We start from the raw sequence: 23,258 nt of genomic DNA on the forward strand, positions 1-23,258 counted from the left end.
ACACACCTTTCTTAATTTTATCGATAATGCTTATCTCAGCTTTGCATTCCTTCCTTATTTCACTATTCGCACGTCTATCATACATCTTTTTGTCGCACATTCTTCTGAGAGATCGCATTTCGACTGCATTCAGTCTACTTTCATCCTTCGTTTCATACATTAGAGTTGGAACCAGGACTCCGTTGTGCACTGCCAGTTTAGCTTCCGCTGGTTTTTATTTGCTATAACTGATTTCAGTGCACCATTCACTTTGTTCCCAGCATTCACTCTTCTTTCTATGTCTTGTTCTGTATTTATGTAAAAAAAAACATATAGTTTGAACGTTTCCACGCTGAGATATCAATATTTAGTAAACCCATAGACCATACAGCTTCTTTAAAAACTGATACCATTCTCTCATCTTAATTTTATATGGTACATACATATTACCGGAGGGCAATAAAAGGTTGACATAGTACGTTAAAAACACGATGTCTTTTTGACCTGTTGTTTTGTAAAATGATGAGCAATTGCGACAAATTAGTGTTGAATAGATGTCATCTTTATCCTAGGTCGCAATCTGTCGTGTGGGTGTACCCAGCCGGATGGCCACGGTCAAGTTATTACTGGTATGTTCGTTTTAAGCGGAAAGTCGTCGTATACCGCGCATGACGTCACCAAAGATTACGATCACTGTTATGTTGGTCGTCCTACCATTACGGTTTTTTGAGTGATTTTGGCTCTTAACCCGTATTCTGCGGATCGCATCTACTGTCGTTTTTTATAGAAGTACCGTTGACTGCGGATCGCATGCATAGTTGTTTTTCAACTTTACGTACTTATATCAACACCTATGGATAATTTTTTGCTCTTAAATTTGGTTCGAGGCATGGATAAATTAGTTCTCTTTGATTTATTGTCATAAAATATCAAAATTATTTTAATTTAATGTCAACTTTATCGTGAATACTTCCGGTCGGCTCGTGCTCCGCAGATACGACAGCCGCGTCTTCTATACAGCCGCCATACTTTAGGCCGCGAGTCTGTAAATGTTAATGTTTTTGTGTAAATACAACATAAAAATATAATAAGTAAAGTGAATTGTGTACTGTGAACATCTATGATGGATATCCGAAAGTTTCACTACAAAAAATAGGCAAAAATATGCTTTTTTTGTCAAAAATTTTGTAAAGTAAAATAATCCAGCACGGGACGGAAAGTTTGACACTCGAAATCGAGCAGCTTAGAGGTTAACAAAAAATACATTGTAATAGTAAAAAAAGAGACAGGGAAAGAAAAATTATTTTTCTCTAGAAAATTTATTTAATTAACTGTTTGTCGAATGTGCTGCAAGGAAATGTATGTATAATAGATGTTCGAATGGTGATGTAAGGAAATAATGCAAGGCATAAGCATTATCGATAATATTAAGAAAGGTGTGCTGAGATGGTTTGAGCGTGTGAATGGAAAAAGTGAAGAAAGAATTGTGTCGCCTATTTTCAAAATCCGCCAGATCCATGTAAGTCGATTTTACAAAAAATGCAAAATTCTCCGGCAACATTTATGTTCAAAAGATATGTCTATATTTAGATAAAAAATCTGATTGTCTTAACCTGTTCAAGCATTATCTCCCCACTAAATTCTAACAGACATCAAAAGGTACAAGCCTAGATCGTTCACACTAGTCTGTTTTTTTTTAATGATTGGAAGATATTACTTTATAGCAATAAGCCCGCCAATGCACACACATATTGTACAAAAAGTTCAAATAAAAATAAAAATAAAAAAAATAAAATATTGTGAAATAGAGGATTTTACCCTTTTTTTAGAATTTTTTTCAGTATTTAAAAAAAAACACGGGACACAAACTGATAATGACGTAATTTTAATTTTTGACTTATCCCCGCTCTCTGATTGGCCGATATGGGTCAGTTCCATGAATATAGCGGAATTTGAAATACAACGCTGTTTTTATGTAATTTTTAGCAGGGTTTTCGAATAAATAAATATTTTAAACATTAAAACCCATTATTGGCATTCCGATGAGGTATTCATTTTAAAATCTTATAAATTTGGATCTGGCGGATTTCGGAAGTAGGCGACACAATTTTAAAACAAATTTATGAGACGAATGAGGTTGATAATAAAAGCAAAGGAAGACTATTTATGAAGATTTGTGTATTTCAAATACTTGAAAGTGGTCAGGTCTGGAGTCGGAATAATCAGTGAGTATGTATAGGGAGAGGCGAAGAGTGTTTGCAAAGACAGATTGGTTTGGCGTTCTATTTTCTCTGTCTACCTACGGGAAAGCGGCGAGATTTTTGGTCAGTTTGTCAAAAATAATTCACTAAACAAGTTTATGGTTATCATACATTTGTTGAAAGTTGGTATGTGAATTGATAATTTTTTTTATATTATTTTTTTGACATTACAATATAGATGAAGAAGAATATGAAAGTCTGGGCATTTACGGGGCTGACGACCGTCATAGGCTGGTTTAAACTAGCCTAAGACGGTCGTTAGCCCCGTAAATGCCCAGACTTCCATATTCTTCTCATTAACGTTGAAATGTCAAAAAATATATAAAAAATAACTCCTATGATTGGAGATAATCCAGATTTGTGAATAAGTGTTTGGACACACTCAAAATGTTGATATATTTTTCACTGATGGAAAATAATGAGTGTAATCAATTTTTCACATTCGAATTACGATCTATCATTTGAAAACAAACGATAGTTTAGGTAGATATCATGAAATAACGTGTTTTCCCGCCATCAGCGACCATAGATTCAGCGTATCATATTATACTATAATCAATCAAAGACAACTTCTCAATAAATTATTAGGGCTGGACGCATCGATTGCTCGAAATGGGCCAGTCCGATACACCCCCGCTACTCGCGAAGCAAAAGGGCGGAGCCACGGTATTGTTTAAAGTGTGTCCTTTGTAATGAAGGTTTATCCCTTTTGTGGCGTTGCTGCCCCAAATCCGTGACAAGTGGCGCCGTACGTACCCATCACGGGGTGGATTGCGCGGTAACTACAAGTACCTACGCTCAGTACTCTCTCAGGGGTGCATCGTTTGATGTATTAATTATTTAAAATAATAATATTTTTTAATTAATATTCTGAATATTGTTAATATTTAACCCTTCACTGTATAGTTTATCAAATTTGTTGCATACCCAAAAGTTAGTGTTAAAACGTTCTTTAAACATATAAGCAATCATTCTTTGTTGTTACTGATTAGATACATTCATAACTCACGTATATAGTTCATAATTAAGCCAAAAGACGCGCTATGAACGCCAAAATAATAATTTCACTTGTCTCTCGAAGACGAACTGTCAATATAGTCATGCAGTGAAGGGTTAAAGCATTTACTTTGTGGTTAGCCATTTTTACATTTTTTTTACAAAACATACATTTTTTTTTATTAATATTAGTATATAACCACTCACCGAGATTTTTATGTCTATCGGTTTCGAGACGTACGCCGAAAAAGGTTAGGTCAGGAGTCGGAATAATCGATTAGTTACGTATGAAGAGATGCATGAACGTGTAAGAGGCGAATAATATTTAAAAATACAGATTAGTGTGGCTTTCTTCTCTCTCTGCCTACCCTGGCGGGGAAGCGGCGTGATATCTAGTTAGTTAGTTCAATTTTAATTGGTTATTTTTCTTTGTATTTAAATGTGGTGTAGAAACGCGTATGTATATATGCATAAATAATATTACTGTCGATTTCCAATGTCAAAGATAATTAAAATGTAACTCTGTTTTACAAAATCACTATCAATATTTTATTATAACTTAATTATAATGTCAACCGGTTTCGAAGCTAACCGCTTCTTTATCAAGACTGATTGATAAAGAAGCGGTTAGCTTCGAAACCGGTAGACATAATAATTAAGTTTAAAAAAAATATTTATAGTGATTTTAAAAGAAAGTTACATTTTAATTATAAAATGGAAAATCACAAAGTTAGTGCTTCAAATATAAATTATAATTTCCATAAAATACTTATTAAGATATAAAATATAAATAATGGCAGATTCCAATGTTCCAATATCCAAACATACGTATGTTAATTATTTTATTATGTTTTATATATATATATTTATATATATATATATATATATATATATATATATATATATATATATATATATATATATATATATATATGTATATATATATAATAAAATATTATTATATACACGTAATTATTTCACTAATCGAGCCGTGTTTACGGCAGAAAACACACGCCGCTTGCTTACCGAACAACATAATTGCCTGTAAACTTGTTAATTTTCTCAAATAAGTACGTGAAACTTTCTTATCCCTCAATTCCATCCCTTGCCGTTTAGGGTAGGTACTCCTCCCGCCCCCCCCCCCCCCCACTAGGGAGCCCCGTGGTAGGGCGGGGGGGCGCGACCGCGGCCGGTGGGTCAGGGTCGAGCGCCCCGCTCCGTCGATAGCGGAGTGTGTCGACGTCGATAGTGCCGCCCCATCCCTACAAATGTCAGATTTGCCGCGCTTTTTTCTAATTGCGCTACAAATTACGAATTTCCCCCCCCGACGACGACGACACGCCGGATGTGAATGATGACGTTTCAAATTGTATTCATTTCGCGGCATTTTTAACACATTGATTACGGTTCTTATTTTTCTTCCTTGCTCCATATGTTAGACAGGAAACAAAATAAAATATTTCTTACTTTTTTATTTTTTTACTAAAATGTTATTAATATTAGTATACCACCACTCACCGAGATTTTTATGTATACCGGCTTCGACACGTACCCCTCTCTTCGTCAGGACAATCAGTACTATAAGTCACCACCATAGCACTATTCATTCACATGCGATTTTGGTCTTTAAATATTAATAGTAAAATATTTCATCATATTCATATCCGCACCCAATAGTGCATAGGACATTGCATCGTATTGACGTAGTGTCATCTTGATCGTTACTTGTATGAAGGCAAGGTTATTACTCCTGTGCTGTGGGACAGGTCAAGGATAATATTAAATAAATATTCGAATCTAGAATCACAAATATTTATTTTTACCTACCTACTCCTGGGAATCGAACCCGGGACCCCCAGCTAATAGTATAGACAAAATATACCAGCTATAGACAAAAACTTAAAATGGTATTTGCAAAATGAAAATCTTCTTCTTCTTCCATCTCCATTCCAACTTTTCGTCTTTGTAGACTGTGAGGGCCATTTCTTGTCCTTAGGTCCTTTTATCATATACAACGTCACCTAGGCCATGCCTTCGAAATATGTTATCTTTCTGTAGCATCCATGATTTTTTTGGTCTTCCTCTAAATGTCTTTCGAGGAAGATCCATGGCGATCGCCTGGTTTACAATGTGTTCAGGTTCTCTACGTTTTGGTCACCTCGTGCGTGTGTGTTATTGAAACGGGAAACCAGAAAATGATATTTAAAGAATTCTTACTTACAGATCGTTTATTTATATAAGCTCGTACACTACAATTACTATTGATAATTACTATTAATACTTAATCTAATGAATTTATGAACTATGGAAGTAAAAATGTGAAGCTAGATAAACACGTCCGTTTGGACCAAGCGGTGTAGGTGACCTCGTCCTTTTCTTCTCGGCTCGCCGCGATCGTTGATTTCGTTCGGGAATCTCCGTTGCGAATTCGTCATGTTCGTATTTTTCGGCGGTGCCAATTTGACGGTGTGGCTAGACGCCTATAACATCCTATGTAGTTACCCAAGCATTGTAAAGTTTCATTAAAATTAAAAAATATATTCAAAGTAGTTCACATCTTAGGTTGGAGGTCCTTCTATCATGGACAACGTCATCTCGGTCTAGCCTTCGAATCATGTTACCTTTCTGTAGCATCCATGATTTTTTTTTCTTCCTCTAGATGTCTTTCGAGGAAGATCCATGGCGATCGCATGGTCAAGTTTGTTAAATAAATGTGATTTGACGTGGGCGATATAAGATTGCATCGCAAGAATGGTGAATTTTAGCCATATTTTGAAACCAGAAGAGAGTGGATAATATTTTACATCTTGGTCCATCCTTTGCTTGTTGGCTGCTGGCTTCTTGAAAAGCCTTTCCAAGGTTGTTTGATTTTCCTACTTCTTCAACACCTGCTAGCAACAACAGGCAACTGTGTCATTGTACAGGTCTTTGATCCTGTAGGCCTCAGCTGAGTTTGGATAGTGGGTGTTAGTAAACTAATGAAACTCTCCCAATTGGACCAAGATGTCCCCGATGGCAGCAGTTGAGATTGGCAATTTGTTTATCAGACTTCAAGTGTACGTTAATCTTCAGTTGTCAGCTCTTCTTGGTGTTCATCAATAAGCTCCTCGACATTTTCCTCCTCTCGCCAGATGAAATACGATACATTCCATTATATGAAACGAGGTTCGTTGTGTGAATCGCGTAATGGAAGAACTAAAAGTTCGCTGCGGGCAGCGTTCGTTATACGAGGCATAACTGTACTTCATATTTGATTTAATTTTTGTTTTTATTTTTCACGAATAACTAATTACGCCTTATCAAAGCACACTGACAAAGTATGTCTTCATGGTTGCCCGGCTGTCTCCAATCTGCAGAGGTCAAATGCATAAATTTTACTGATTTTATAATTTTTATTTTATTTAAATGACATTTTATGATATACTTATCGCGTGTTTGTCTCTCTTTCCGGCGATACGAGTGCACATATGGATACATTGTCGCTTATTAATGAGATTCGCAAAGGTCACTGAAGTCTGACATCAAACACTCATTAATCGACGTCTGATATAGTTTTATGTTGAAAAATAATAATTTCTTTTTATTAAAAAAACTTGTTTCATCCAATTAGGAAAACAAAGAGATGTTTCTCCTACTTTAAGTGCAAAAGCTTATCTGTTCTTTGCAGATACAGCGATCCCAACTAAATGTAACTCGGACTCCCTTTTATACGCGATTTCGAAATACTGCAATGCTAAAATATCTGAAAAAATATGTGTAAGGGAACTTTAAGATTTAAGAATTTTGAGATTCCAGATCAACGATTTTATGCGTCGCTCTTTTTTTTACCAAATTTGAAGTCCGAGTTTAAGTGATTGTTCACTTAAACCAGCCTATGAGGTCGTCAATGCCTTGACTTCCATATTCTTCTTCATCTTTTATGAGATGTAAAAAAATAATATAATATATACATTTTTTTTTGATATCCTGAATTGATTTTAACACAAAGAAACTTATCTACCATATTTTTATTTTATTATTTTCGTATACTTTTTTTAGACGATGTCGCGTGGAAGGTATTCACCGTGCAAATAGCGTTCATGTACAATGAGAATTCGCCATAATGCTATGCGTAGAAAAATTATGCAAAACAGTTAGAAAGAAAGGCGAAAATAAAATCTCGAAACTGCCTATTGTATACTGAAATTCAAATACACGGAGCGGTGCCAGATGATTGAAAAAGTGGAAAAAAAGTTAAGTTAAATTTAAAAATTAAATTTTATTTATAATGAAAAGCGGGAATGTGTTGATCTTCATTAGTAAAATGTTGTGTATATTTAAAAACAATGATTAAATTTTGTAAGTGTCGGGTGTGGTCCCGTAGTTAGTGTCGCGGACTCTTAAGTCAGAGTTTCTCGGTTCGAACCCACTCTACCACAATTTGATACCTATTTCTAATAATGAGCCGCTTAGGCTCACAGAAATAGTATGAAATTGAAATATTTGTGTAAATAATAAAAATACAAATATTTCTCTAAAAAAAAAGTATATGACTAAATATCGTAAATAAAGATATGAATGTTTATTTGTTCAAAATCTTAAATCTCATAAAATACTTCACCAATTTCTTTGAAATTGCACAACGTTGTATTAGAGTACGCGCGTACTTATTTTATTATTATTTTTGTTGAAACATTTGGGCAATGGCAGTGCCATCTGTTGAATTCATAAACTGTAAGAGCTGAACAAATATTTGTTCATAATCTCAAATCTCCTAAAATAATTAACCGAGCGCTTTGAAATTTTGACACAACGTTTGTATCTGAATACATGGGTGTTTTTTAATATGATTGCACCTGTTTTATTTACACAGCTTTTTGACCGCAATGGCTGCGCCATCTATAGAACTGCAACACACTCAATGCTTAACATTGCACATGGCGAACAGCGTGCTTTTTGACAGCTGCTGTGATTAAGAATTTTCAATGTTTTCGATTGCATTGTTGTTTCATATGGTACTGCACGCGCAATGTTTAGTTATGTTGTTATTAAATTATTAACTTGTTTAAATTTTTAAATAATTTAATGGAATTCAAAATAATTTTTATAATTAGCGAAAAAAAATAGATCTGAATAAAATTTCACCTATTTGTGAATTATTTTCGTTGGTAGTAATTTTGAAGCCATGATATAATTACCTTTTCTATGTCTTCCTGGTATTTGAACCTATTTTATATAAGGCCACCCATAAGACCGTGTGGCCTAATGGATAAGGCGTCGGACTTCGAATCCGAAGATTGCAGGTTCGAGTCCTGTCTCGGTCGTAGTGTATTTTTTAAGTATATTTAACATTGTGTTGACTTTGTGCCATCTGTGCAAATATCAAGAACATTGACTTTAAAATGTATACCTGTGTAATTTCGAGTATGCATGGAATTCGAATTATAAACAAAGAACAATGAAATATGGACACACTTTTCCATCATCAATCATTTTAATTATAGCTTATGTATTATGATATATATTTATAATATATTTTGATGATTTTAAAAAGAATAACCCTCAAAGCTTCTTTCACAAGCTTTTCTGCAGGTAGGATAGTAAGTATTGGGTAGGAAGACGTGAAAAATACTTCACAAACATCCAAACTAATTGAAAATAAACACATTTTGACATCATAACAAAGATGAAGAAGAAAATGAATTTACAGCATTTTGAGTTTGTCCAAATACTTGTTCACAAAATTCGGACATCACATACTTATGTTTCTGGTCAATAAAAAAGCTTCTTTTCATCTCACCAATAGATGTCTTTAGTGAAGTTCTAGTGATTCAAGAACAATGTTTCTAAATTGGTTCATATATATATATATATATATATATATATATATATATATATATATATATATATATATATATATATATATATATATATATATATATATATATATATATATATATATATATATATATATAGAGCTATCAAGAATTTGAGAAGTGTGGGTAATTGGTGAATTTTACATGTGTGTAAAGTGATCACTCAAACTAGCCTATGAAGATCGTCAGCCCCGTAAATGCCCAGACTTATTCTTCTTCATCTTTGATGAGATATCACAAAATAATACAAGAATATGAATGTCTGGGTGACAAGGCTCATGACCTGTTATAGGCTGGTTGAGTGATCACTTAACACACGTGTAACATTCACCACTCTATCAACTATTGACTTCACTACTTACATTTTTAGAACTCATACGTATATATGTATATCATAAATTTCATGATGTCTGACTTAAATTTTTTTTTTTGCAAAATAATAATTTTCTCAAACCGACCATTGATGGGTCCCGTGAACTCAAACATAAAGCGTAAAAGCATAAAGATTTATGATAAATGTATGATTTGTAAAATAATAAGTCTATATAAAAAAATATATGCCTATTGAACAAATAAAAAAATTATTAAAAAAAAAACAAAACAAAGAAAAATGACATGTATAATTGTATAATAAACGTATAAAGATATATATTGTATGCTTTATAAAGAACAATCAATAAACATTCAGCGAAAGTCTCCAAGCACAAGAGCTTAGTTCCTTTTTTGGAGAGGCACAGCAAAACAAGAATAAAATATTGTATAACTAAAAATTTCTGAAGTAAATAAAAGTGATTTTTTCACTGTAATATTTATTCAATATTACCACGGACTGGTACCTGAAGCGGAGGGCTGATCACCTTTCCTTCGTGTGTAAACGATCAAGATAACACTGCGTTTATATGACTCAGTGCACTATGCACCATTGGGGTGCGGATAAGGGTTTTATTATTATTATTATTAAAAATTTCTAATTGATAAATTAAAATGTTTATTGTAACACAAAAATAAATAACAAAAAGTCAAAGTTATTTTTCGAATAAAATATTTTACTGATTGAAATTCCAAACGCGTGCGACATTTTACATACAAGTCGCCTTTTTATATTTTCATTTTGCGTAGGCATACTAAAAGTAAATTGCCGAGAAAGCTTTCGTCTTCAAATCAAATTTGAAGCGACTCTGGAGGTAAATTTTCACAGCGAAAAACCGACTTTTATTGCGAATTTAAAACAAGAAATCCTGAATTGTTAATGCTTTTTTTTATGCGCAAACGAAAATCACGGCGATCGCATTTTGTAAGGGAAATTTTCCGACTATACTGCCACCTGGCAGAAAATTTCGAAAGCTTCGGGAAATTTCGACACCCTCCAACGCATGCGCTTTCAAAAATTCGACAATTTTCTATTAGTTTTGAGCGAATGTAACGTTATTTGAACTGTTTTCCGTTTTTAAACAATGTTAATTATTGATAAAAATAAAAGTATACATTGAAAAAAAAAGAATTTTCTCGACCGTGACAGGACTCGAACCTGCAATCTTCGGATTCGAAGTCCGACGCCTTATCCATTAGGCCACACGGTCCCGTGAAAGCCTCCCGAAATTTTCTGGATATAATGGCTCTAGGGGTAACAGTGGGAAAATCGATATAATATTTTCAGGCGTGTATTTTTATTCATATTTTCAGTTATTGTACGATTCAGCTTTGATCGGCAAATAAAGTCTCAAGACGCAATGACAATTTTAGATTTGTCTTCTTCTTCTTTCTTATTCGAGTCCAGTGGTGCATAGGGCATTGAGTTTTACATCACATATTGCAAATTATGAATGACGAATGTGTGGCAAAACGATGTTTGATAGATGTTCGAATGATGAAATAATGAAAGAATGTAAGGCTGACATAAGCATTATCGATAAAATTAAGAAAGGTGTGTTGAGATGGTTTGGACATGTGGAGCGTATGAGTGAAGAAAGAACGGTTAAACAAATTTATGAGGCGAATGTAGTTGGAAAAAGAAGCAGAGGACGACCGAGGAAAACTTGGCACAATCAGGTATGTCAAATACTTGAAAGCGGCCAGGTCAGGAGTCGTAATAATCGTCAGGTATGTATGAGGAGATGCATGAATGTAGAAGAGGCAAAAAATGTTTGCAAAGACAGAGTGATGTGGCGTTCGATTTTCTCTGCCTACCCCTGCGGGGAAGCGGCGTGATGGTTAGTTAGTTTTTTTTTTAAAAAAAGAAGCAATCCATAACATTTATTTTAGCATTTCGACTACTTTAATCCATTTCATTTATATTTCGTTGTATTAAATGATTGATTTTATGAATTCTTTAAGGTTTTCTTGATTAGTATAATCACGAAAAAAAGTAAAATATAGTATATATGCTAATTTAATCAAAACCCATTAGGTTAGGTTAGTCATTAACATTTTAAAGCTTAAAAAACGTTATATAATTAATTTGTCTTAGTTAAATACTTCTCGAGCGTGATTATATCAACTTACTAATCATCACGCCGCTTCTCCGCAGGGGTAGGCAGTGAGAAAAGAACGCCATACCTCTCTATATTTAAAAAAAAATTGGCCTCTTCCACATTTATGCAGTTCCTGAAACATACCCACCGATTGTTTCGACCACTTTTAAGTATTTGGAATACTGAAAGTATGTGAAAGAGGCGAAGATTTGCAAAGACAGATTTGTGTGGCGTTCTATTATCTCTGCCTACTCCTGCGGGGAAGCGGCATGATGGTTAGTTAGTTAGTTACATAGTTATTATCAACGTCACATTTTACATATGTATCATTGTCATATAAGTATAATTATCTCTACATGAGAGAGTACGGCTATTATCCTTGGCTCTACCCGACCCAGTTTCTCCAGGGTATGCTTGGCTATAATAGTTTAGAGACTAGAAGGAATGTGTATTTTTACGCATTTTTATCGATTGTTGCGCGGTATGATCGATAATCCTGAAATTATCCGGAGCATTGTGGTCTGTATGTTCCCGATAGTTACCTAAGACAGCGTCGACATAGATTGTTTCACATTCCTATACACAGGACCAACCTGCCGATGGTTATGCCTGTAGGAAGAGCTACCGCTATGTTGAACAATATCACTTTGGATATTGATCTGTTCCATGTGTCCGAAGGAGTTTTCCGAAGCGGGATTCTTCTACACCTTTAAGTCTTCTTGCTTACTTTAAATATATACGCTTAGAATATTGTTTGTTATGTATATATTATTTTTTTATTGAATAAATTGGATTGAAAATAGAAAATTGAATTGAATTGAAATTATTGAAATATGTATCATTGTCATATTATTATTACTATTTTATTATTTCAGCTGAGTAAATAAATACATTGGGACTTTTAAAATATTGATCTCGACCGAGACAGGACTCGAACCTGCAATCTTCGGATTCGAAGTCCGACGCCTTATCCATTAGGCCACACGGTCATGTGCTGAAACCTCCATATAATTATGTGACTTCATGTGCATTACTCAATATTTTCACACAGGTCTTTTCACAATATTTTGAATGTGTCCAAATCATTGTTCACAAATCTGGGTTTGTCCACTAAGGAATTATTAATATTAATAATCCAACACAAATAAGAAGAATATGGAAGTCAGGGCTTACACGCTAAAAATAAAAATAAATCAAATCAAACCCTTACCCGCACCCCAATGGTGCATAGGGCACTGCACCATATAAACGCAGTGTTATCTTGATCGTTAACACATGAAGGAAAGGTGATCAGCCCTCCACTTCAGGTACCAGTCCAGGGTAATATTGAATAAATATTTGAGTGAAAAAATCACCAATATTTATTTGATCCCCCCCTGGGAATCGAACCCGGGACCTCCAGAACGGTAGCTGAGCGTGCTGACCATTACACTATGGTGGCGGACATGCTTAAAATTAGGTGTTTTTAAAACAGTTACTATATATCGCATTTATCACTTAAAATGAAAAATTTTCATATTTAAATGAAAATGTTGTGACAGAAGTGTAAACAATTTGCCGAATATTATTTACGCAAGTGTGCAAACATTTTACGGTTGCCACTAAAAAATATTGGTTTCGACCGAGACAGGACTCGAACCTGCAATCTTCGGATTCGAAGTCCGACGCCTTATCCATTAGGCCACACGGTCTTATTCAAGGCCTCGAAAAACATGTATTTAGCTAAATGAGATTGAAAATTATCAAAATTAAAGTAAATACAGGTAAATTTAAATGTCTTTGTGAAATTCAGCAAAAAGTTCATAAGAGCGACATTATTTTCAAAGTTTTTGGTGAACATTACACTTGTGCATAAAGAGTGATCGCTAAACTCAGCCGACAATAGATTATAATTAAGCCCTGTATATGCCCAAATATCTTTTTCCTCTTCCATAAAAAGTTTTTCATTTCAATTTAGATTTATTTTATTTTAAAAAAATACAAAAATACCTAATGAAGTTATTTAAATTATTTATTGATTCGGCATTAACTTTGTGGAATGACATGATTATTTTATTAAAATTAAACACTTGAATATACCACTTTATCGAGTTGTATTTTTATTTACGACTAGTTTCGAAAACGACAGTTGTTTTCATCTTCTGGTACAAATTAAAACATAAAAAGTTTTAATTTGTACCAGAAGATGAAAACAATTGTCGTTTCCGAAACTAGTCGTAAATTTATATTATCCACTGACACTTCGTGATGGAATTGCATTTTTAATTTATTATTAGATTAAAACCAATATTTTTAGCTTTTCCACTTTTTTTTTATTTGACCAGCGACCGGGTTTCGTCGTTACCGACATCATCAGACTGGTGGTCTGATGGTGGTCTGGTGGTCTGGTGGTGGTGATGGTGGACTGGTAGTCTGACTGGTGGTCTGACGACCACCAGTCTGATGATGTCGGTAACGACGAAACCCGGTCGCTGGTCAAATAAAAAAAGTGGAAAAGCTAAAAATATTGGTTTTAATCTAATAATATATTAGTCGTAAATAAAAATAAAACTTAATTCAGGGGATTATTCAAGTGTTTAATTTAATTTTTTTTTAAAGTTATTTAAACGTAACATTTAAAGTTCGTTAAATAAAAAAATCGAATACGGAACTCAACGATGCAACTTTTATTTTCAAATTTCGACTTTCGTTGAAAGATAAATTCGGTAATGCCTCGTAGGCCAAATTGCCTGCTTAAACACCCAAAATTACTATTCAAGTATTGAAGAAGAAAATTTGTCTTCTGGTTTATGCGTAAAGTTTTTATAAAAATAATAACATATTCGCATGAAGAATTCATGGACCATGCATAAATAATTATATATGTACTGTCTTTATTCATAAGTGTTATCTTTATTACCTTTTAAAAAATACAAATGAAAGAGATATTACATCTCCAGTCTTAGTTTTGTCGCCAGTATTTTATTCCCTTGCCATGAATTTTTTCGTCTCTGTGAGACATCTATAATACGTCTGGATGCCAATTATTTCCTAACTTTGATCGTCACCCAATGGTGCATAGGGCACTGTATCGTATTGACACAGTGTTTTCTTAATCGTTACTAACAAAGGCAATTTGATCACTCTCGCGCTTCATGGACCAGTCCAGGGTAATATTAAATAAATATTAGAGTATAAAATCACTAATATTTATTTTCACTCTCCCCCCCCCCCTGAGAATCGAACCCGAGACCTCCAGCACGTTTGCTAAACACAAAATATGATAATGGATACCAATTACTCGGAGATAAATCTAGATTTTGTGTGCAAAGATCAAGATTTAAAGGTCTCTGTGATAATCTACAATTAATTCAAGCTTTCTTCGTTTTCCTAAGTATGCCAAATAAATGACGGTGATTAGTACATATTAAAAACGTTGTCTCATCCCGGCTCGAAAAACTGTTACTAACAGGATTTGTAGGTTAAATTTCGTTACAAATCTGTAGTAGCTAACAAAAGCGGTTTAAGTCATAAAATTTAAAATTTAAAATAATGAAAATATTTTTAATTTTTGTAAATAAAATGTTCTTTTCAGATATGAAGAATTCATACATCGTCTTCGATATAAGTAGATCATTTTGTATTTTTACCTGTTGATGAGAATATCTGTTAATTTTGTAACAAGTCGTGTTAACTTTAAAAAAAAAAAACTCAAAAGTAGTGTTAAACAAGTGGTATATTTTCATACTAAAATCATCATTGGAATACGAAAATAATTTTCAACGGTTTTTGTACAGTTTTTTTATTTATTTATTATTATCGTTTTGTTACATAAGTTAAATCAATTTGTATTTATTTTTCCATTAATCGATTCCGCAGCCACATTGTGGAAATATCTATCTATTTTTAATTCATATTTCGCTTTGTAACTTCCATTATTTGTTAAGATCTATTGTGACACGTGTTTCTATGTATTCCGCATCATAACAGTGTAAATATAAAAGTCACAATAGATTTTAAGTAATAGTGTTATTTACCGAGTGAAATATAAATTTTAAATTATACTTTAGCATTTTTTATCATCACTTTTATATTATTGTAATGAAAATGTTAGTAACGTTAGTAAATATATGGTATAACCACTCACTGTGATTTTGTCTACCGGTTTCTAGACGTACCCGTATCTTCGGCAGAACAATCACTATAACAGCATGCAAACAATACTACACTTCACTACCATACCACTATTCACACACTTACAAGTAATTTTTTTTTCACTCTAATATTTACTCAATATTAATTACTCTGGACTGGTACCTGAAGCGGGGGGCTGATCACCTTTCCATGTGTTAACGATCAAGATAACACTGCGTTTATACGATGCAGTGCCCTATGCACCATCGGGTGCGGATGAGGGTTTAAAGAATAAAAAGTAAATTTGTATGTAACTCGATTTTCCCAGTGTTCACGGTAATGGTATATGACCCACTTACTATGGAAAGGTCAAAAGGATTAACTTGAGTACAGTTCGCCAAGAACGAAGGTACCGTATTATGAGATAAACTGTTTATTTTCTTCTCCTTGCTGTATTATTTTATTTATCACGAGCAGTAAAGATAATCTGTGTCCTTATTTGTAAAAGAATTAAGCCACGAAATCCTTGATTCTAATCGAGGATTATATCTCTATACAGTGTACAGTGGAACCTCTCATAACGAGTGTCCCTCCCAAATTAGTTTATTCTAAAATTTTCATTTTTATTTCATATTATTTTTTGACATCTCATCAAAGATGAAGAAGAATCTGGAAGTCTGGGCATTTGCGGGGCTGGTTTAATTGATCACTTTACACGCGTGTAACATTTAACACCAATTCTACCCATTATTGACAACCACATTACTCAAATTCTTGGATGTTCTATATATATATGAACCGATTTCAAAACACTGTTCTTGAATCACTAGAGCTTAACTAGAGACATCTATTAGTGAGATGAAAAGAAGCTTTTTATTGAGCAGAAACTCTTTTATTAGTATGTGAGGTCCGAATCCTGGATTATAATCACACACATGAGAAACGCCAGAAAATATCATTTTCATTATTTTAGCTTATAATTTGACCAGTTAATTTATTACCAGTATTTGGACACACTCAAAATGTCATGTATTTATATTTAATTTAATTTCAATACTGATAACACAACTTGGCCTACTAGTTTTTCACATATTTTGTTCGTTACGCGAATTACCCGTTATCAGAGGTGCTCGTTTTAAGAGGTTCCACTGTACTTTCTTTTACCCGGGCTTATTGCTAAAAAGCAATCACTTCCAACCAACCAATATTTCAACGAAATAATGATCATATCTAAATTTCTACCTTATTTTTACAAATGTCTGCGTATCGGGGGGCATGTATGACTAAATGTATGGATGTGAAGGAGGCGAGGAGTGTATGTCAGGACAGAAGAGCGTGGCGTTCCATCCTTTCTGCCTACCCCTGCGGAAAAACGGCGTGATGGTAGTAATAACTGTTTAATTAAATACATGTGATCGGATTTTTTATTATTATTTGAAATATATTACTTTTTACCAATTACCTCGCTAAGGCAACAATTGATTAGATGAAAATATAAAACATAAATCAATATTGGCTTAGCGTAACCTTTTCCAAGGAATGAACCTTTTTTTAGTAAAAGTATTTTGTACTCTTATATGTGTTTCCATCCCCTTCGTAACAGAAGGTCACACACCTCATAAAACATCCCTTACAATATTCTCCTATCCCCGATAGATCCCGATTTCTCAGAAGGGTTGAAAACTTGGACTGTAAAAGCCCCCGCCTCGGGCGAACTCTTCACCCAAAGGGTTGTAGTCCGCTTTCAAAGGAAAATGATCAAAATTCAAATATCTCCCCCGCAAAAGTAAGATGTCATCTGGTAAGAGGGATACAGAATTTCCCAAGCGGGGAACCCGTACCGGTGTTGGACACCGATCCAATTATGGACATTCAAATAAACAGTTGGCAAATATAACAATATCACCACGAATATTGTTTTTACTTATTTTTTTTTTACAAAAATTTTAATAATATAAGTATATAACCACTCACGATGAGTGGTTAAATACTTATATTATTAACATTAAAAAAAAAAAGTAAAAATGACCAACCACAAAGTAAATGCTTTAAATATTAATAATATTGAGAATAATATTGTTTTGCTCCATGTTTCTGAGGGGGTAGTCCGAAGCGTGATTCTTCTATAATTTTAACAAGAGTCTTTTTACGTTCGTTGTAATTTTTGTTATTAATATATACACCTGAAATGTAAGTAATGCTAATTATTCAAAAATAAATTGAAAAAAACGCCTCAGTTCAATTCCTAAATAGGCAAAATTTCCAAATTCACCGAATTCTTAAATTCTTTATACGTACTAGAAGACTTTTCATACACATTTTGATTCTCAGTTTTAATTTAAGGCAGGATAAACGTTAAACCAGGAAGTATTAAACGTTATTGATTTTTAGCTTATAACATCGTTTTCCAACTGAAAAAATAAGTTTTTCTTTCGAAATAAATATATGGTTTTAAAAAAAGTGTTGTTGAAAGGTAAGGAGTTAAAAAAACGATTAAAATATTTTTTTAAATATTAAAAATAAAAATAAAATCCTACAAAAAATCTAAAAAATATGTGCGCGGACGTGTAGCCCTCGCGTAGCCGGTCGCGTACTGAATTTTATATTTGAGAGTACACCCTTAAGTAAAGTAAACAAAAATAACGGTTTTTCTACAAAATATTTAAAATATTAAAGGTACAGTGCAGCGAAACAACTTTTTATTTTCTTAACAACTGCTCATAATTTTAATATAAATAAATGTATTTACTATGTAGTTTAATATTCAAACCCGTTGATGGAAGCATCTGTAGCTTCCAAAACTATTCATAACAATAAACAATATAATACTCAAGTGGTAAAAAAACAAGTGTTTTTATTCATTATTTAAATTCGGTCGTAATTCTGTTTGCTAATGAAATAATTATAAACCTGTATTTTATCTTAATAATTTCGTATGTAATAATATTTTTCTGTGATTTACCGACTTCGTAATGTGTAAGATTGTCAATTTTAGGGCATAATAGTAAGATTCAGTCCGCCTCCGTAGTGTAATGGTCGGCACGTTAGGCTACTATGCTGGAGGTCCAGGGTTCGATTCCCAAGAGGGTCAAAGTAAATATTCAGTCTAATATTTATTTAATATGCCCCTGGACTAGTACCTGAAGCAGAAGGCTGATCACCTTTCCTTTGTGTATTTAACGATCAAGATAACACTGCTTCTATACTATGCAGTGCCCTATGCACCATTGGGTGCGGATAAGGGTTAGAAGAATAGTAAGATTCAATTACTGACAGCTTTTTAGCTGTCCATGATTGGATTTCCTACCCTACGATCCCGTAGAAATTCTCCCCAGACCCAAAATAAATTTGGCCCTGAATGGAAAATGATAAATGGGCACTTTGTTAATTCTTTTTGGACAAATTCAACTCAGTTCAAACGCTTTGAACCCAATAGAAATTTCGGCACAATTGTTTCGTTTTTTTTACCGGCATTGTGTTATTTTATTTTCCGCAAATTTATTTAGGATTGGTTTCGTTAAGTGAGGTGGTATTTTGCTCTCGAAATGTAGTTAATTATTATATAAGGTTGTCTCGTTAATCTTTCCTTTTTTGGGCATCAAACCGTAAAAAAATCAACATTAAAAATTAAATAATAAAAGTTTGAAAGCGTGAATTATTCGTTTTGAAGGTCTACTTCTAATTTAAAATTTAATCAGCGTACGAATACTTTATTACGACCTGTATTATGTAAAATAATACATAAAATTTGTTCAAATTAAAAATTTACAGATATTTTATTTGTTTTCGAAGCCGGTTTTATATCAAATATATTATATAGTATTATTTTTGACATCTCATCAAAGATGAAGAAGAATATGGAAGTCTGGGCATTTACGGGGCTGGCGACCGTAATAGGCTGGTTTAAGTGATCTCTTTACACACGTGTAACATTCACCCATTATTGACAACCACACTACTCAAATTCTTTGAAGTTCTGTATTTATGAACCAATTACACACGTGGAACATTCATCATTACACCCATGATTGAAACCACACTACTAAAAAAAAAATACTCATACAAATATAATAAATTGAGTTTTTAATTTGGGAAGTTTTTAATTTTAATTGGGTCGAAATGCGATCTCTCAGAAGAATGTGCGACAAAACGATGTATGATAGATGTACGAATAGTGAAATAAGGAAGGAATGCAAAGCTGAGAAAAGCATTATCGATAAAATTAAGAAAGGTGTGTTGAGATGATTTGGACATGTAGAACGAATGAGTGAGGAAAGAACGGTAAAACAAATTTATGAGGCGAATGTTAGCGGGAAAAGAAGCAGAGGAAGACCGAGAAAAACATGGCACGATCAGGTATGCCAAATACTTGAAAGTGGTGAGGTTAGGAGTCGTAACAATCGGCGGGTATGTATGAGGAGATGCATGAACGTGGAAGAGGCGAAGAATGTTTGCATGGACAGAGTGGTGTGGCGCTCTATTCTCTCTGCCTACCCCTGCGGGGAAGCGGCGTGATGGTTAGTTAGTTAAATAGTTAGTTGATTTGGGAAGTATGGAATATTACACGTGTGTAAAATGATGGCTTAACAAGCCTATTGTAAGTCGTAAACCTTTTAAATACTCAAAAATCCATATTCTTCTTTATGTATGTTATGTCAAAAATTTAAAAGAATTTAAAACGGAAAACCCAGGTTTGTGGACAAGGGTTTGGACACAATAAAAAGCAGCTTTTTTTTTTAAAAACCCAAAAAAAAACCCTTATCCGTACCCAATGGTGCATAGGGCACTGCGTCATGTAAACGCAGTGTTATCTTGATCGTTTACACATGAAGGAAAGGTGATCAGCCTTCCGCTTCAGGAACCAGTCCAGGATAATATTGAATAAATATTACAGTGAAAAAAATCACTTATAATTATTTTACCTCCCTTGGGAATCGAACCCGGGACCTCCAGAACGGTAGCCGAGCGTGCTGACCATTACACTACGGAGGCGGACAAAAACCCCAGGAAACATTTATTATAATTGAATTTTCTGCTTAATTTTTTTTTATTAGTTTGTTTTTTACTAAGTTTTTGTATTTAAAAAAAAAGGTTTTTTTCATAATTTATATATATATGTAAAAAAAATAGTTATGAAGCTAGTATTGGTAGGGATTTAAAAAAAAACTTTTTTTTCAATACATATTTTTTTTAAATCTCATACAGCCGGTCGCGACTGACATTTTATATTTGAGCGTACACCCTTAATTAATTTTATTATGTAGAAAACTTTTCATCCATGCTGTATACAAGTTCTATTACGGCTATTTTACGTTTGTTTGAGAGAATTTTCGTGCGGATATATCGCTCACTCCTTTCAAGAACGTCATAAATCAAAAAACTTGATTTTTCAGGAGAACGTTTTTAAAGTTAAAAAATATAAAACAATGTATTAAAAATAAATATCAAGCCACTTATTGAACTTTTTACTATGCAACCGATCTTTTTGTGTAAAACCTGAAGGTTATTTCTCCATTAGAAAAAAATTTACTTTTTAAAAAAAAAAATAATTAAACAATACCTTTTCTTCAAAATGCAAAAACGACACTTTCTGCCCTGTAGCAGGTAAATGTTAAGTTAAAAATATTGCTCTTCTTCTGAGATATAGTAATATGTATTTTTTTCAATTCTCAGACAGCCGGTCGCGACTGACTTTGTATTTTTGAGCGTACACCCTTAGTTATTTTTATTACGTAGGAAACTTTTCATCCATGCTGTATACAAGTTCCATTACGGCTATTTTACGTTTGTTTGAGAGAATTTTCGTGCAGATATATCTCTCTCGCCCGTGGATTCTTCAAGGGTCGGTTTCAGCAGGCTAATGAAGCTTCACACGACCTCCATATATCCTCATTTCACAATACACGAGTCACCTACCCAATTCTCCGCACACATATGGCCATTTGTCAATATAGCCGGGTGAGGGGCGGGCTTCGGGCCATCGTTTGCAGCAATCCTCTTAGATTTATGTTCTTAAATAAGTTCTCCGATCTGGCAATCACTAGACCCCCTTATAACAGTAAAAAGAACGAAAAAGTCGAAGCGGACTCGTTCGAATGTATGGTGAAATTTGCTATCATTTTTATTTATTTGCCGTATTTTTACTAACAATAAGACGTACCTTAATTTAAATATATATTTTTTAATATAACATTTTTAGAAAATTACTAGACCCCCTTATAACAGTAAAAATAACGAAAAAGTCGAAGCTGACTCGTTCGAATGTATGGTGAAATTTGCTTTCATCTTATTTACCCTATTTTTACTGGCTATAAGACGCACTTTAGTTTACAATTTTTTTTTTAATAAAACATTTTTACAAAATTACTAGACCCACCACCTTTTTACAGTAAAAAGGTGGAAAAAATAGAATCTGACTCGTTTAAATGTATGGCGAAAATAGTAATAATTTTTATTTATTCACCGTTTTTTACTCACTATAAGACGCACTTTAATTTATATTGTATATAATTCTATTTAATATAACATTTTTACAAAATTACTAGTTCCATCTTATTACAGTAAAAAAGAACGAAAAAGTCGAAGCTGACTGGTTCGAATGTATGATGAAATTAGTTATTATTTTTATTTATTTACCATTTTTTACGGACGAACCTTAATTTATAAATACTCATAACATTTTTACTTATAACATTTTTACATTTTTTATTAAACATAACATTTTTACAAATTTTCTAGACCCCTTATTACAGTAAAAAAGAACGAAAAAGTCGAAGCTGACTGGTTCGAATGTATGATGAAATTCGCAATCATTTTTATTTATTTACTATCTAATACCACATTTTAATGACCGCACTTTTTGCCAGAGCCCTTTCTTATAACATATGGTATGTAAAATAAAATGTATACACAGTCCATGCTTTTGTATTAATATGTTTTTTGGACTTGTAATTATAATAAATTGTGAAATGCAAAATAATAAATAAAAAATAAATTACTATAAGGCTTTAGGAATTTTTTTTATATAACTAAAATTTTACCATTTTCTTACAGGTTTTTAGCTTCAAATTGCATGTTGTAAAAAACAAATAGGACGATTTATTGAATTTTATAAAATAAAAAACTTAAATTAAAAAAAATATATTATTTTTTGACATCTCAACATGAAGAAGAATAAGTCTGAGCATTTACTATAGTCATAGGTGTTTAAGTGATCACTTTACACACGTGTAACATTCACCAATTCTAACGATGATTGACAATCATGGGTAGAATTGGTGAATGTTACACGTGTGTAAAAATATTTAAACCAGCTTAAACCAGCCCATGAAGGTCGTTTGTCCCGTAAATGCCCAGACTTCTATATTATTCTTCATCTAAGCTGAGAAGTTTAATACGACAGAATTTTTCTTTTTATACGTAAATAATAAACAACTTTTTGATCTTCTTGTGTATGAAGTACCTATATTTATGATGAAGTTATAAATACTCTAGACACAATATATCATTGTAATAGCATGCAATCTTATTTTGTACTGATGTAAGTGCAATATAAGTGATTTCATCACTCTCAGTTCTTGTAC

General features: G+C 33.1%; 1 protein-coding gene and 4 non-coding genes across 7 annotated transcripts in view; 2 read left to right on the plus strand and 3 right to left on the minus strand.

Moving 5' to 3' along the window:
- mtd (TLD domain-containing protein mustard) overlaps positions 1-23,258 on the plus strand; it is a 315,010-nt gene that overhangs the window by 46,211 nt on the left and 245,541 nt on the right. The gene's annotated exons all lie outside the window — the stretch shown is intronic.
- On the plus strand, positions 8,467-8,539 carry TRNAR-UCG (transfer RNA arginine (anticodon UCG)). Its single transcript has one exon. It is a non-coding gene; the product is annotated as a tRNA-Arg (tRNA).
- On the minus strand, positions 10,599-10,671 carry TRNAR-UCG (transfer RNA arginine (anticodon UCG)). The gene has a single exon. It is a non-coding gene; the product is annotated as a tRNA-Arg (tRNA).
- TRNAR-UCG (transfer RNA arginine (anticodon UCG)) lies at positions 12,479-12,551 on the minus strand. The gene has a single exon. It is a non-coding gene; the product is annotated as a tRNA-Arg (tRNA).
- On the minus strand, positions 13,181-13,253 carry TRNAR-UCG (transfer RNA arginine (anticodon UCG)). The gene has a single exon. It is a non-coding gene; the product is annotated as a tRNA-Arg (tRNA).

This window comes from Brachycentrus maculatus, unplaced genomic scaffold, assembly GCF_059751285.1.
Source record: "Brachycentrus maculatus isolate JH-2025_06_01 unplaced genomic scaffold, ASM5975128v1 h1tg000196l, whole genome shotgun sequence".
NCBI lineage: Eukaryota > Metazoa > Arthropoda > Insecta > Trichoptera > Brachycentridae > Brachycentrus > Brachycentrus maculatus.